At 53.6% G+C, this 14,576-nt stretch overlaps 1 protein-coding gene across 2 annotated transcripts in view; it reads left to right on the forward strand.

The window, feature by feature from the left end:
- LOC135913409 (uncharacterized) overlaps positions 1-14,576 on the forward strand; it is a 134,574-nt gene that overhangs the window by 56,024 nt on the left and 63,974 nt on the right. Inside the window, exon 1 of one of the 2 annotated variants that reach the window (XM_065445993.2) lies at positions 6,676-6,962. The exons of the other annotated variant lie outside the window; for it this stretch is intronic. The gene's annotated coding sequence lies outside the window, so the exon portion shown is untranslated. Of the gene's footprint in view, positions 1-6,675; positions 6,963-14,576 lie in introns of those variants that run through there. 2 annotated transcript variants of the gene reach the window in all.

Below are 14,576 nucleotides of genomic sequence, written 5' to 3' on the forward strand. Positions count from 1 at the left end.
TAGAATTAGCGCCCGGGTGTCGCCTCTCGCATTCCTCGCGTCTCTTCCCCTCCTCCTTTCTGGCCGCGCTTGGGGACCGTGAACTGCGGCCGTCGCGCTTCTCCTCTTTTCGGCTGTTCTTTTTTTTTTCTCTCTCATTGTGTGACAGCCGTCAGAGCGAAGACGAGGAGGTGGACGGGGAGGGAAGTTGACTCCTCGCAACCTTCGCTCTGCTTGGCGGCGGCCCACCACCTGGCATCGGCTCGTCTCCCTTTCTTCTCATTCGCAAAGTTATTCGGGGGGGCTTCCGCGTCCCTTCGCATTTTCTTTTGCACTTGCGCCCCGTGTCCGTCGACGGTTTTTCTTTTCTCCTCATCCTCCTTCGTCCCAGGCTTTCTCCCGCGTTGCTTGCTTGTTTCCTTTTCGTTTTCTTCCCCCGTCGTATCTGTTTAGCTTCCTTTTGTTCCCGCGGCAGTTACAGGCATGCCTCGGTCGTCTGGGGCACGTCTCCTGGTTTCCGTTACTTGCTCCCTCGGCGCCGCCGTCGCTCTCCAGTGGCGGCGGTTTTCGCATTCGTTGTCCCCGAACCAGTGGGCGACACACGTCCCTGGGCCACTGCCCCTTAGGGCCGACTCGCACTCACTCAGCACGGTCTACGGACGTGCTTAAACATATGCGCGTGTCGGACGCAGACGGACAAATTTTGGTTCGCGCTGCTCGTGCCGACTCAGCCTAAACCAAAGTTATTTTGTGCACCTGTGTGCAGCAAGTGCAGTTTCTCGCGCGTCCGCGCAGATTGAAAGTGTGCCCTCGATGCTCGCACACTGCGGACCTGCCTTGAGTAGCGACTCTAGTTGGCATCGATCTGGCATTGCCGCGACGGCAATGCTTGCACGCACGCACGCACGCACGCACGCACGCACGCACGCACGCACACACACACACACACACACACACACACACACACACACACACACACACACACACAGACACACACACACACCGTCTTGCGTGCTGTCTTTTTACATTGTGCTAACCTGCCTCTAATAATAAAACTAAGAAAACAGGGCGTCGACCAATATCCTAAATCACAGCGAAAGAAGGTGCAGTCTAATGTGCCAAATAGTTATTTGCGAGACGACTGTCAATGCGGTCCTCTATATAGGTTCGAAACCAGACAGGCATTGTGTGAATCAGTAGTACGATCAGTGCGTGCGCTGAGAGTTAACGCACGCACCCTGCTAATCGACGTCACGTCCGATGGCGCAGTGATCGCGTTCCGTCGCCGTTTGCGAATCATATAAAAAAGAAATTTAAACGACGGCTCGACGCATATTTAGAGAAATGGGTAAGGCGCAGATAGACATATCGGGCTAATGTAAGCGCGCCTATAGGCGGGGCTCACCACGGAATCGAGCTTACGTATCATGGGAAGCCCCAGTGTGAGCTAAGTGTATCTTTGGGCTTTTAGCCCGTGGCTGGACCCAGTAGTAGAAGGACACCAACACCGCCATAAATGTCGGTGCTTGCCCCGAAATATCCTTACTCCCACGCATTCGCACGCGAGTGCGCGTGGAGTGCCACCTCCCACGCGCATGCGTTTCACTGGAGGCGTGGTGATCGGGATCACTCGTTGGGATGCGTTGCCACGGCACGTCGCGGTTTCGCGTATAGACCGTTTTTTCGTAGGCGCCGCCATATTATGAGCGCAGTGGCGCCGCCTATGAGCAGCGCCATACTGGCTTGGGTGAAAGCGGTCTTTTGCATGGCAGGTATACGCTCGGCGGCAGGTTCTGCCGTTTGTTTTCGCCGTCGTGCGGCCTGTTTAGTATTACGTGTGTCTTCTACGTGGTAAACGGTTCTGTGAGACGTGCTGAAGTGGTTTAAGGCGTCATGGCCGGAATTTCTGCTGGCGTTGAGGTGGACGGAACACGCAGCACGCTGTGTGCGCGCATATTCGAGTCCACAATCAGCCTCGGAGATTAATTGTGTAGTTCTGAATGTTCCAGTCATAATGTGACCTTATTGCAGTATTGTCCTCTATTTCTAAGCTGCGGTTTAGGAGCCATGAAACATACGCGACGATCGTAACAGCGTGAGCGTGGGTACCGTTCTGCTACGATAGGAGCTGTGATGTTATACTTTGACAAGCGTTCAGACTGTTCGCTGCAGGTTACATTGCCTGACTACTTGGTTGGATGGATGAGGCTTCCGCCCCTGAATAAAATAGTTTTGACAAGTGATAGCAGCATACCTTACTGTCTGAATTACGCTTGTCCAGCAAAGGGACTGTTTACGAACTGCGCGAGCGTCCTAAGCAGTGGTAGGTGCTGGATTACATATATCTTTGTTCTATATACCGCTTGGTCCAAGCAAACCGCATCAGCGGTTATATATTTATAAACGTTGTGCGGCGTGACTATGCGAGGCCCTGTTGCGGTGTTAGCCCGTTTTCTCTTGCGTTTTCTAGAAAGAGGATGATAACCGAATTTTTTTTTTCGGTTGTGTTCGTTCCGTTCTCTACGACGCACTCACACGTATTATGGAAATTTTGTCCTAAAAAATAGGCATCGCATTCTTTTTATGCGATCCCTCATATATTATGGCTGTATGCAGGCCAAAAAGCAATGCCGAAGCGCACAGCTTCCATATGTACCGTGCTAGATCACCAACCGCAGTGATCGCTGTGTTGAGCAGCGCCATCGGCCTCATGCAGGAAGGCTAGCGTAGACATATGGTAATTTCAAGCCTACTAGACTTGAAATGTGCGAGAACGATGCCGGTGCATCACAAATATTTGATTGCGCCTGCCGCTTAGATGTTTCGCGGTTGCCTTAGGTTGGCCGTGCACGAGCATGCGCTCTTATGCTTTATGTTTTACTCCCTATGCCAAGCGATCAGATATTGAGCAGATTTACCATTTAATGCTGCTAATAAAGAGACACCGGTTTTCTTTGCTGAGTTAAAACCGGTATAAGCAAAATAGTTCACAACACATACACACACCGCGACTGATAATGTGCGTACACCGCGGCTGATAAAACGCGTCGCATTTTCGCGCCCCCAAAAGATATTTCCGCCTATTGTAGTTACCGATGCACCGAAAGGCTTCCCTGACGACCTTATATGAACGGACACGGCGTAAATTTCACAGAGTACAATCTAAAACATCAAGAAATCGTTCCGCAGCACGCGACAGCAATACTTTCAAGCTGCGCCGCGCCGGATCGCCCAAGCCAGAGAGGAGGAAAGGCTCTCCGCGCGCCCTATCCTCCTCGCCCGATGAAACGGTCTATAGCGTCTTCACTGCGCACGCGTCCGTCGCGCGTGTCATGCATTTTACAGAAGCGCTCGAGTACTATGCCGTGTTATGCTGTAAGCGCCGCCGTTTATATGTCTGTAACAGCTAAGTACACGATACCCTATACAGTCATTTCTTACGGACGAAAATGATTGTACGGAAGCGTTCAGCGTTTCACGCATGGTCACGTTGTCTGACGTGTCACTGCGCACGAAACTGAGGAATCGTTCGCGCAACAGCCCGAGACCACGGCGCGCACGAATTTGAACATTCTCAATCAATTCCGTACGCGCATCTCCACCCCCCCCCCCCCCCCCCTTAAAAAAAATATCGAATTTCGCGTTCGCTCTTGCGCATCCGCACTTCGAAACATTCAGCTTATAAGTTTGGCTCCGCGCCGTCACGTGATGCAAAATGAGCGAGCTTAGCAAATTGGACGGCGTGTCTATTACACGCGTTGTCGTCGAAGGTGGACAGCGGCGTTTTGCGACGCATTCAACGGCCGTCGTGCTTGCAAACCTTCCTGCTGCCAGCCCTGTCGAGCGCTGCAGCGGTCAGCGTCTCGGGCAACCCTGGCGCGGTCGCCGCTTTGTGGAATGCCGATAGTAGTGGGTCGCGCGCGCTCCGTTCCCCCCTCTCGCGATGCCGCCGCCTCGTTTTCCCGGCCCTCTCTCTGGTCCTCCTCTCCTACCCCTCCACCCCCCTCCCCCTTTCCGACCGCTCACAACCGCTCACGAAAGCCCTCTCGACAACGACTGCCGGCCAGGCGCATTCCAGTCCCCGCAGCAGGCCGGGTGTTTTCCCGCCCTAGCTCCGTCGTCGGTCGGTTTCGTTTTCGCGCGTCCGTCCCGCGGTGCGAGAAGATAGCGCGGCGGGAGGATCGCCCACCCTTTTATCTTTACGTCGCACCACCGTGGCGGCGCCTTTTCGCCCCGCACACTTGCGGAAGAATCCGTGTCCCCCTATCCTACAGTGGCAGATTTCCTTTCTTTTTTTTCTTTTTTCAGGCGGCGGTTCTCAATCGAAGCGCCGGTCCTTGTAACGCGCACGGCAATCGTGTCGGCCGCTACGTGAGCCTACTGCTTGATTTCGCGGGCCGCAACTTCGGCAAGCTTCGGCAAACGACGGCGAAGTGCATCGAAACGCCTGCGTATCGAAGCGCGGCTGGAGTGTGTGGTGGACGAGACGCGTATGGGTGTACGGTCCGGTACAGCGCCGCCACCGCGCTATCCTGGTGGGGCTGTGTTTTTTTGGCGTCCGCCGCAAAATGTGGGTCTACGGTATAGCGAGCTAAGTGAAAGGGGGGGGGGGGAGGAGTGAAGCGCCGGCATGACTAGCCGACCTTTTTTTTTTTCTTAAAGAGGAGCTGCTACGACGCGACTGCCCCGGTATCTGTCGTCGATCCGTTTCCGTTGTCCCATCCCCTTTCATATCGCCCCTTCGTCGAGTATGACAAATCGTCTGTTCGTCGCGAGGCTTCGCCCGGCCATCCATTATTAACGGAGTTACGCTTCCCTAAAGCACGAGTCGGGTGCTCGAAAAATAAAGCTGGCACCGAGCGCGTACCCTCCCCCCCCCCCCCATTTTTTAGGACCTTACGTTATCGCTTTCCGCTCCGCAATCCGAGGTTTTCCTCTTTTTTTTTTGTTCTGAATTGTAAAGCGCGTTTCTCCACGTTGCGCGTGTGCTAGACTGAAAACTGTCCACCGCTGGTATGAAGGCGCAGCAGCGCAAAGCCGCCGTACTTAACCCAAACAGCAACGATGCATTTCTAGCAGCTTAAAGTTATTTTACACTTACTTTGCGGAGCAAACGTCGGATGCTTTCGAAGGAAGTCCTGCTAAGCTATAGCACATTCAAGGTACGTACCGCAGCGAGAAATCGCCGGTACGTTCCGCGAGAGAAGCAAAAGAATGGCGGTTAGACGAGTTCGCGTTAAATATGACGGTGGCTGTACGTCGTAGTTCCACTTCATGGACATCCCAGCGGAGCAACGTCGATATCTTCTGATTTACGAAACCCCTCGGATTCGCACGAATTCGTGGATATTGCAGTAAAGTCCCAAACTGACTTTCCGGCAGTAGACATTTCCGAATATGTGGCAGTTGACGCATCGTTAAATCGCTGCTTATTTACGACTGGAGCCTTTTGCCTGATTTTGTGCGTTTGTTGGTATAACATTTGATGCAGATAAACAATAAAAGTCCTTCGAATTGCACCGTAATCACCATATTTACAATGTACTGACCGCGATGTTTTTTTTATATATAATTGATTTACAGGAAAGCCGGCTTGGCGTTTTTCTAACGGGTCGCCATTAGGTTGGCAGAGTGCGCTGCCGGAAAGTTCGCTTTACAGTGTAGAAGATCGCTTTGAATCCCTCTGTATCGGTATTGCGGCTTTATTATTATTATTATTATTATTATTATTATTATTATTATTATTATTATTATTATTACGCCTGGTAACCTCCTTGCTTATTGATGCGTCATGGTGCACCAGTTACCAAAGCTCACGGCAACTATTAGTGTGCTTCGCATGGTGCACCTTCTTGTTTTAGTTTTGGTTTATAAATCTGATCGCCTGATGAGGACGCATTAAAAAAGAAGTTCGCGACTGTTCCACGTCAACGTGAGTGACGGGAAACTTAAGCGTAAAGGCTTGAACAACAATCTTTAGCGGAGCTCGGTGTCGCGCCAACTTGTTCGAGTTACCGTCGAGCCATCACTCTTCCCTTCGCGCACATCCGTGGAACAAGGCACCGTACGCGTTGATCGCTGTGTTATCGATGTGTCGACCGCCTCAATTCAAGCAACCATGCATTGCCGGAAAGCCGACTCATCGGCTTTCGAAAATTTCTCCCGATAAACTGCGTGCCGAATACTTATTCCTATTCAAGAACGGCCGATTTCTTTCTTTTTTTTTCTTTTTTTTTCTTTTTTTTTTTAAGCAGGAACGCAGCCCCCGTTCACTTCAGCTCGTCAGCGCGCTGGCTCGTAAACAAGACAAGCGGCGCGCTTTTGCCGAGGCGTCCTTGGAGAAAGGTCTGTAGGCCAGCGGCCGGCCATGCGCGCTCTCTGCACGTACCTAATCGCCTCCGAGATCGTTGAACCTTCGAGGGAAAGAGAGATTCTGTTGCGGCAATTTCGGAGGCCATGCGTATTTGTCATAGGAGCCGACGGGGGCGCCCCTTGGCGACGGCGACTGCGGCGGCTGCCAAAGGAGGGCATCCAACGACTCCCTCCCCCCACTTCTTACTCTCCGTCCCCCTTCTCTCTCTCTCTCCCCCTCTCTCTCTCTCTCGCGGCCGGACTGCCGGACCGAGTGAGAGTACCTCGGCGTTGTGTGCGCGCGCGCGCCTAGTGCTAGCCACGTCGTCCTTGTAGTCGCAGCAGCGAACGTGTGCGGACGCGTGTGCGTGCGTTCCAGCCTCTCGTCCTCTCCCACCCTGATGTGCCGCTGAGTTGCCGCCGTCCACCGGAGTGCTCCCCTGTACGGTGTTGCGCGCTGTGTCGTCCTCGCCGCCGCTGCGGATACGGGTTACGCGTGGTTCGAGTTCGGGGATGTAACGCTTCCAGGGCGCGGGCGCTCCACCTCTCTCGTATATCCGCCGCTGCCCCACCAGCAACAGCCGTGGAACAGGGACTGTTCTACCAGCCGTGGCAACAGCATCTTCCCTGTGGTAAGTGTGCACCCGCCAGCAGCCCTGAGAGGTCGAGGACCCTGATGAGAAGATGATGGGACGTTGGCAACCCCTCACTCTCTCTCTCTCTCCCGAATTAATTATTTAACTCAGTGTGCCGTCCGTGTGCGTCTTATGTGGACGAAAACTCCGAAACACCAGCGTCCGACGGTGTGAGCGCCATGGGACCTTAACCAGGGTGCTCGCGAGAAGGGCGTATATTTGGCGTTCTTTGCGGTACAACGGCGCCCCGCGATTCTCCGCGAATGACAACTGCGAGGGCTTCGTTTTTCTCAAAGCACTGACAGTGCGCGCGCGTTACGCTTCATCGATTGCCTTTATAAAGTACAGTGCCTTGTTTCACCTGGAAACACCTGTTCTCTTTCTATTATGTCTTTCTCTCTCGGAAGTCGGGGCTGACTGGCGTCCAGCATTGCGCCGGTTCGCGAGGTCTCTGTGGGCTTCATCCAACGACACCTCTTCGTGGTGCTTTCTTTGATGCCGCTGGCTTACCACGTCTCGTATTTGCGAAAACTCGCCAAGTCGCGCGTCGTCGCAGTGTCTTTTGTGGCGTTCAGGCCTCGTCCATTTTGTTTCACGCGCCGCAACCAGAGATGTTCGCTGACGAAGAGGTGCTTAACGCGTGATCGGGTTAAGTATGACAGCGACTGTATACGTACGGGCGGTCGCTATGCACATTACAAAACCGGACAACTCTCCGTCACGATCCTCCACAATGCATACGCACGAAAAAAATATTTCCGAGACGCGTCGTTCGACAGTATCGACATTTCTCGCGACGTATATAGCGCTCCCGTGAATGTTGCATTTTTTAACTGTATGTGGCGTGGTTGCTGTCGCGACTTTCCCGCGCGACGAAATGGAGCCGGTGCCGCTTTTGTGGAAGTGGACGGGAAACGGGGGGTGATAATTACGCGCAGCGACGACCGCGGGCTGCGAGTCAGCGCTCGATCGACGCCCGTGCGTGAGACGTGTCGTGTACGTGCATACTTTTTGGCTCGGCCTCAAGGCCTGCCATGGGCAGCCGCTCTCTGCTCGATCGCCTCGTATCAGTCGCTTGTTTTCTACTATCGCTCGTTTGTTTTGCAGAAAGTGGTTGTTACTTGAAGGTTAACTTTACTGTCCCCACTTGTTGCTGGGCTGGTTGGCGCCCGCCGTAGTTTCTCAGTGGCTTTGGAGTTACTTTGTTAAGCACGAGGTGGACCACCGCGGGATCGAATCCGGGCGACAGCGACCGGATGGCGGCGAAACTCTTAAACGCCCGTGTATATCGTGCATTGGGCGCACGTTAAAAAACCCCAGGGGGTCAAAAATTAAGCCCGAGTCCCCCCACAACGGCGTGCCACTCAATCGGATCGTGATTTCGGCACGTAAAACCCCAAAACTTTACTTAGGCTAGTTGGTCCCTACCTCTAGTGGCGGGAAAGACGCGAAACCACGTGGAAAAAAACCACAGAATCGAAAAAATACGGAACATCACGCCGACGACATAAATGCGTCTGGAGTGTCCATATAATTGCTATCGCAATAAAAGCGTTGATGAATATGGAATTCACAGAATACATACTTTATTCTGTCGTACACGCGAATAATTAATGTTCATTGCTGCGCAGGTTCAAAGGCGGAGGATTGCCGAGAAAAAAAAAAATGTATCGTTTCTTTCTGATGTAATGTGCCTCCATTAACTTACATGCCAAGTGAGTGAAATAATAAATTTATTGGGGGTCCGGCGAGGAAGCGAACTCGTCTCCCACCCGGCTAGCTCCTACGTCGGGACTCGAGACCGGCAGGTCTAGCCCACTGTTCAGGTCGCGGGCACGCCGGACAGCCAGGATTTGCTTGTCTATAGAGCGGGGTGTTGTGCCATTACCACAAGCCCGGATTCCGAATCTGCAAGATGCGGAATCTATCCTGCGAGCGCCATAATTCTCCCTTCACAAGACAAGATGCTGCGCCTTCGTCCGGGAGAAGCCTCGGCGAAGCAGCGTGTTTAAACGTGTCCGCGTGTGGCCGACAGCCCGGCGCCGCACCTCCCTTGCCTGGAGGTCACCGCGCGCGCGAACTTTGAACCGGGTGGCCAGCGCGGTCGCTGGTTGGACCCCTCGGACGACCGTCGTGTGCTGACTTTGTATTGGGCCGTTTGAGTGACAATGGGCCTCGGGGATTATAAAAGCAGTGACACGCCGCTCGAAAACAGGATCCGCCAACCCACCGGGAGAGAGGGTCGCTCCCGACTGGGGTGAGATGTGTCACGCGTTTTCGCCGGACGCCGTCGTGCGAGAACAGTCGCGTTTGTGTGAGCTCTCGGCCCCAGTGCCGATCCGTTTATGTCCTGTATGATAACCTGTATATAATGTATAAAGTCCCTTTTGTTATTCTCATCGACGCCAGGCTCGGAGTCTTCGCTACCAACGCTCTGTCACGAAACGGGTGAAGAGCGCTACGGGACCACAAAGCCGTAATCGTGGTGCAGCGGTGCAAGTTCGTAACACTGGATGGCAGCTACGGGATTGACCGGCATCAGCTACCTCGGCGCGGTGAGTGCCTGAAGTTTACCTCAAACACCAGACTTTCTCTGACACAGGTTATAGTAGCTTAGGGAAGGATTTGGTGTTGCATTGTGACAACCTTGTGTGTTTCAAGCCTAGTAAGAGTGTTTTGAAAACCAGGGGATGCTGAGGGGGTAAACAGGGCAGTGTGTGATATACTTGCATAGGTGTTACTAGTAGTGTTATAGTAGCGTACGGCAGGTATTTTCAAAAAGGGCAAACAGCAGGAGGACAGTGTGAACGATGGAGAAGTACAAGGTGAAGGAACTTCTCGAAATTTGTGAGGAGTTGGGCATTGAGTTGGGCTCAACCAAAAGAAAGAATGCGATCCTTGAGGTCATGAGGACCGGGGACGTAACGGCTGAGGAAGCCGCTGAGGCCTGGGCGGGTATCAATGAACGTCGGGAAAGGGAGGAGAAGGAACGTTGCGAGCAGGAGAGGAAGGAAAATGAACGACGGGAAAGGGAGGAAAGGAGAGAACAGGAACGTCGCGAAGAGGAAAAGGAGGAAAGGAGAGAACAGCAACGTCGCGAGGAGGAAAAGGAGGAAAGGAGAGAGAGGGAGCGACGTGAGCACGAGCTTAAAATGAAAGAGTTGGAGATCCGAAATAACTCGCCGGCGCCTAGTCTCACTTCTAATGTTCCCAGAATACGCGATCAACTTCCACCCTTTGTCGTCGGAGAGGATATGGCCAAATACCTCGTGAAATTTGAGCACGTGTGCGAACGGAATAGCATTGAGCGATCCCTTTGGGCACAGAATCTGTTAGCCTTGCTTCCTGGGGAGGCATCAGACGTAATAACTTGCTTATCGAAAGAGGCGTTTGAGAGCTACAGTGATGTGAAGGAAGCGCTACTGCGGAAGTACAAATTGTCGCCCGAAGCTTTCCGGCAGAGGTTCCGGTATGCAAAAAAGGGTAAGGAGTCGAATGTTGACTTCGCGTTTCGTCTAAAAGCCGACTTGGTGGAATGGCTGAAGGGCGAAGAGGTTTACGACGACCGCGACAAAATTGTCGAATGCATCGCGTTGGAGCAGTTCTACCGTTGCATTGATGAGGATGTCCGGCTCTGGCTGCAAGATAGGCTAAAGGAGGTTAAGCTAAACAAGGCAGCAGAGTTAGCGGAAGAGTATTACACCCGCCGCAGCTTGCACAGCAAGGCAGTGCGTGTAGAAAAAGCAGATAGAAGAGATGTGTTTTACGGGAAGCCCGACGAACGGAAGGAAATCACGCGTCGCGAGTTTCAGGACGACGAGTCCCTTCCCAAAGAAACTGTAAGGGATGGACAGAATGCATCTCAGAATGATGACGATGGTCCGAAACAGCGAAACGAAATGACGCGTTCTTTTGAAAAACGGAGACCGTTAACCTGCTACAATTGCAAAAAGCAAGGGCACATCGCTGCAAGCTGCCCAGAGAGAATTGCTTTTGCAACGATACGGGAAACTCACAAGAACATACGTCTATTGGAGCCCTATGTGCAGGAAATTAAGGTAAACGGCAAGAAGTGCCGAGCACTGCGGGACTCTGCAGCAACTATGGACGTTGTTCACCCGTCTTTCGTCTCCTCGAGTGATTTTACGGGAGAGTGCGTTAGGATACGGCAAGTGGCCGAGAAGGAGAGTGTCTGTTTACCGATCGCAACGGTTAGCATTGAAGGAGAATTTGGGAAACTTAACACCGAAGCCGCTGTGTCAGCCGCCCTCCCGGAGCAATTTTCCTACCTCTTCTCAAATAGCTCGGAGCAGCTGCTGAGGGATCAGGGCAAATCATTCTTTGCCGACGTGGCGTACATGGCCCCCACGCGATCCAAAGCGCGCCCGCTGTCGAGGGAACTTGACTTAGCGTCGGGAAGCGAAAGGCGGTGCGGCACACGGACCGATCACGGTAACTTGAGTGGCGAGCAGTCACGGGAGAGGCAGAGCTCGGAGGCTGGCCTAGACGAGCGGGTCCTGGAAGTGAGTGGGAGTGACGCGTGCAGTGCTAGCCGCGATATAGACTCGACGCCGCAATTAGGCGACGCGGGCTCCGCACTCGCTCCGGTTTCCGCCAGCCGGCAGGAGCAGGCTGCAGTTGAAAGAAAAAGTCTGATTCGCGAGCAACAGGAAGATTGTTCATTAGCCGATCTGAGGAAGAGCGTCAAACGGGGAGTGGAAAAAAAGGGGGTTTCATTTGGCAAGGAACCTGGCTTATTGTACCGCCGCTACACGGATAAGCAGGGTCGCAAATATAAGCAGCTTCAGATTCCGCGAAAATATCGCCGGGAAAAATGAATGACCTCATTTGCTTCCTCAGAAGTATGTTTTCGGTCCAAAGCGATTTCAAGGGGACCATTCTATTTGTAATTATTATTGCTGATTAATAATTGTTTCTAGTTTGGTGTGTTGTTGATTTGAAAACTGATTGTTTGAGCCTTGTGTGCTAGATCGTACACCTGCCTCTTGTTGCAGCGGGAGCACAAGGGGATAGCGATTAATTAGGTTGATTTGAATTATGGCTTTGTCTGGTGTTTGACGGGAGACAGAGGGCACTTGTTTGTGTTGGGTGTTGCCTTTTGCCGGTCGATTTTGCAAGCTGCAGAACGACCAAGCGGGACCAGTGGCGAGAAGCAAGGTCTTAGGAACGACCCGAGCGGAGCTGGTCAAGGTGCCTTGGCGACGACGTGGTGAGCAGAGCTCCTGTCCTGGCGAGTCGGACCTGGGCACGTGATGTTACCTGGCGTCCCGACACTGGACGTGAACCTGGACGAGCCGGACGAACGTGCGCGCCTGGCATCCGAGCCACGTGGAGGCAGCTCGTCTTCCCGGCGCCTTATCTGAGGGCGGGGATGCTGTTGTGCCATTACCACAAGCCCGGATTCCGAATCTGCAAGATGCGGAATCTATCCTGCGAGCGCCATAATTCTCCCTTCACAAGACAAGATGCTGCGCCTTCGTCCGGGAGAAGCCTCGGCGAAGCAGCGTGTTTAAACGTGTCCGCGTGTGGCCGACAGCCCGGCGCCGCACCTCCCTTGCCTGGAGGTCACCGCGCGCGCGAACTTTGAACCGGGTGGCCAGCGCGGTCGCTGGTTGGACCCCTCGGACGACCGTCGTGTGCTGACTTTGTATTGGGCCGTTTGAGTGACAATGGGCCTCGGGGATTATAAAAGCAGTGACACGCCGCTCGAAAACAGGATCCGCCAACCCACCGGGAGAGAGGGTCGCTCCCGACTGGGGTGAGATGTGTCACGCGTTTTCGCCGGACGCCGTCGTGCGAGAACAGTCGCGTTTGTGTGAGCTCTCGGCCCCAGTGCCGATCCGTTTATGTCCTGTATGATAACCTGTATATAATGTATAAAGTCCCTTTTGTTATTCTCATCGACGCCAGGCTCGGAGTCTTCGCTACCAACGCTCTGTCACGAAACGGGTGAAGAGCGCTACGGGACCACAAAGCCGTAATCGTGGTGCAGCGGTGCAAGTTCGTAACACTGGCGGCACCGGTTGGGATTTCATAACACTGGTGGCACCGGTTGGAGTTCATAACACTGGTGGCACCGGTGGGATTTCGTAACAGGGGCTAGCTACGCAGAAGCGAGCCCCACTCCTCCTTGCTGAGCATGCCAAGGCATCTTTGCTCTTCCCGGGTGTGCGGATACGAGCAAAGCTTAGCTCGCACGTGCAGGAACCACGGTGTGCACAGGCAAATGTGTCGACGCTCTTGGCTGTCCGGTAGTTTCTTCGACATATTTTCGTGTCTTTTTCCACGTCAGTTGCACGCCAGTTGTGAGGACGCGTGTTCCCAGTCTAGGCCGTGTCCCCCCCGAGAAAGACACCGACACGACAAAACAGCAAAGGTTAAATCCTGCTCCGGCGAAGCCAAGCCAGCAGCTCCGACCAGCTGGGCTTTCCGATCGCGTGCGTGTACCAGAGCTTGGGCCATCCCGCCCCGCGGGCTGCATAATTCTCACAGCAGCCGGTGAGAGGCGCTCCCGCAGGAGCTAAAAATTACTGCAACTCCGATGAGCTCTCCATAGATCGTACGCATGAGCTATGAAGCCATCTTCCAGGCACGGCCACCTCGGCTTCGCCGACTCCGTGTACTGGCGCCACCGTCGCTAGTTGGATCGCGGGATTTAACTTCCCTCGAGAGACACCGCGATATCAGAGGCGGCACTCATTGTGGGCTTGCCACTGCGCGCTTGCGCCATGGATCGAACCCGCCGACCTGGCTCTCGGCAGCGGAGCACCGCGTGTAGCCACCGAGTCACACCACGGCTTGCTCGCACGGCCACTGAGTGCAAGCCCACCATAGGAAGAACTGAGTCGAGTATGATCACCTCTGTTACGAACTCACAAGCGGCAAGATTATATCACGACTGCACGCCAGCCGCGGCAGGCTTTCTGCCGCTGCGCTCGAGGTCGTGGGTGCGACCGGCCAGGTCGCCTTTCAACGCGGGCGGACGTGAAGAAGACGAAAAAGAAGCGCTGGCGCACGGCGTTTTGGGTACGCTTGAAAGAACCTCGGGTAGACAGAATCCGAAACCCGCCCGCTACTCCCTTGCACCTCCGCACACACAACGGCTGATCCCAAAGACAGTTCGTGGCTGTAGTACAACGCGAAAAATTTTGACTCGGAAGTTGCATCACGACGTAATAGACAGCGATCGAGCATGAGACGGAGCCAAAGCTTCGGCGAAGGAAAGTTGTCTTCGTCGGGAGACAAGTGACCGCGACGAGTCCCCCTTGCCCAAACATTGGCGCCATCTCTCGTTCGACCCCGGCTGAATGTCGTGTTTGGGCCATTACTGAATTCTTGAATTCTATTCTGCTGTTCTACTATTCTACTATTCAGTAATGGCCCAAACACGACATTCAACCGGGGTCGAACGGGAGATAGTGAGTGAGCCCGGCAAGGCGGTATATAGACCGCAAAGCAAAAGAGGACGCACTGCGTCCCCACATCCACTCTGTGTAGAAAATAATGAAGGAAATAAAGAAAAGGGATGAACAAAAAAGAAACAAGGCGAGAGGAGGGGCTGGCGCTGAAAAGTTGGAAGTGAAAGGAGGG

Source organism: Dermacentor albipictus, chromosome 4, assembly GCF_038994185.2.
Source record: "Dermacentor albipictus isolate Rhodes 1998 colony chromosome 4, USDA_Dalb.pri_finalv2, whole genome shotgun sequence".
Taxonomy (NCBI): domain Eukaryota; kingdom Metazoa; phylum Arthropoda; class Arachnida; order Ixodida; family Ixodidae; genus Dermacentor; species Dermacentor albipictus.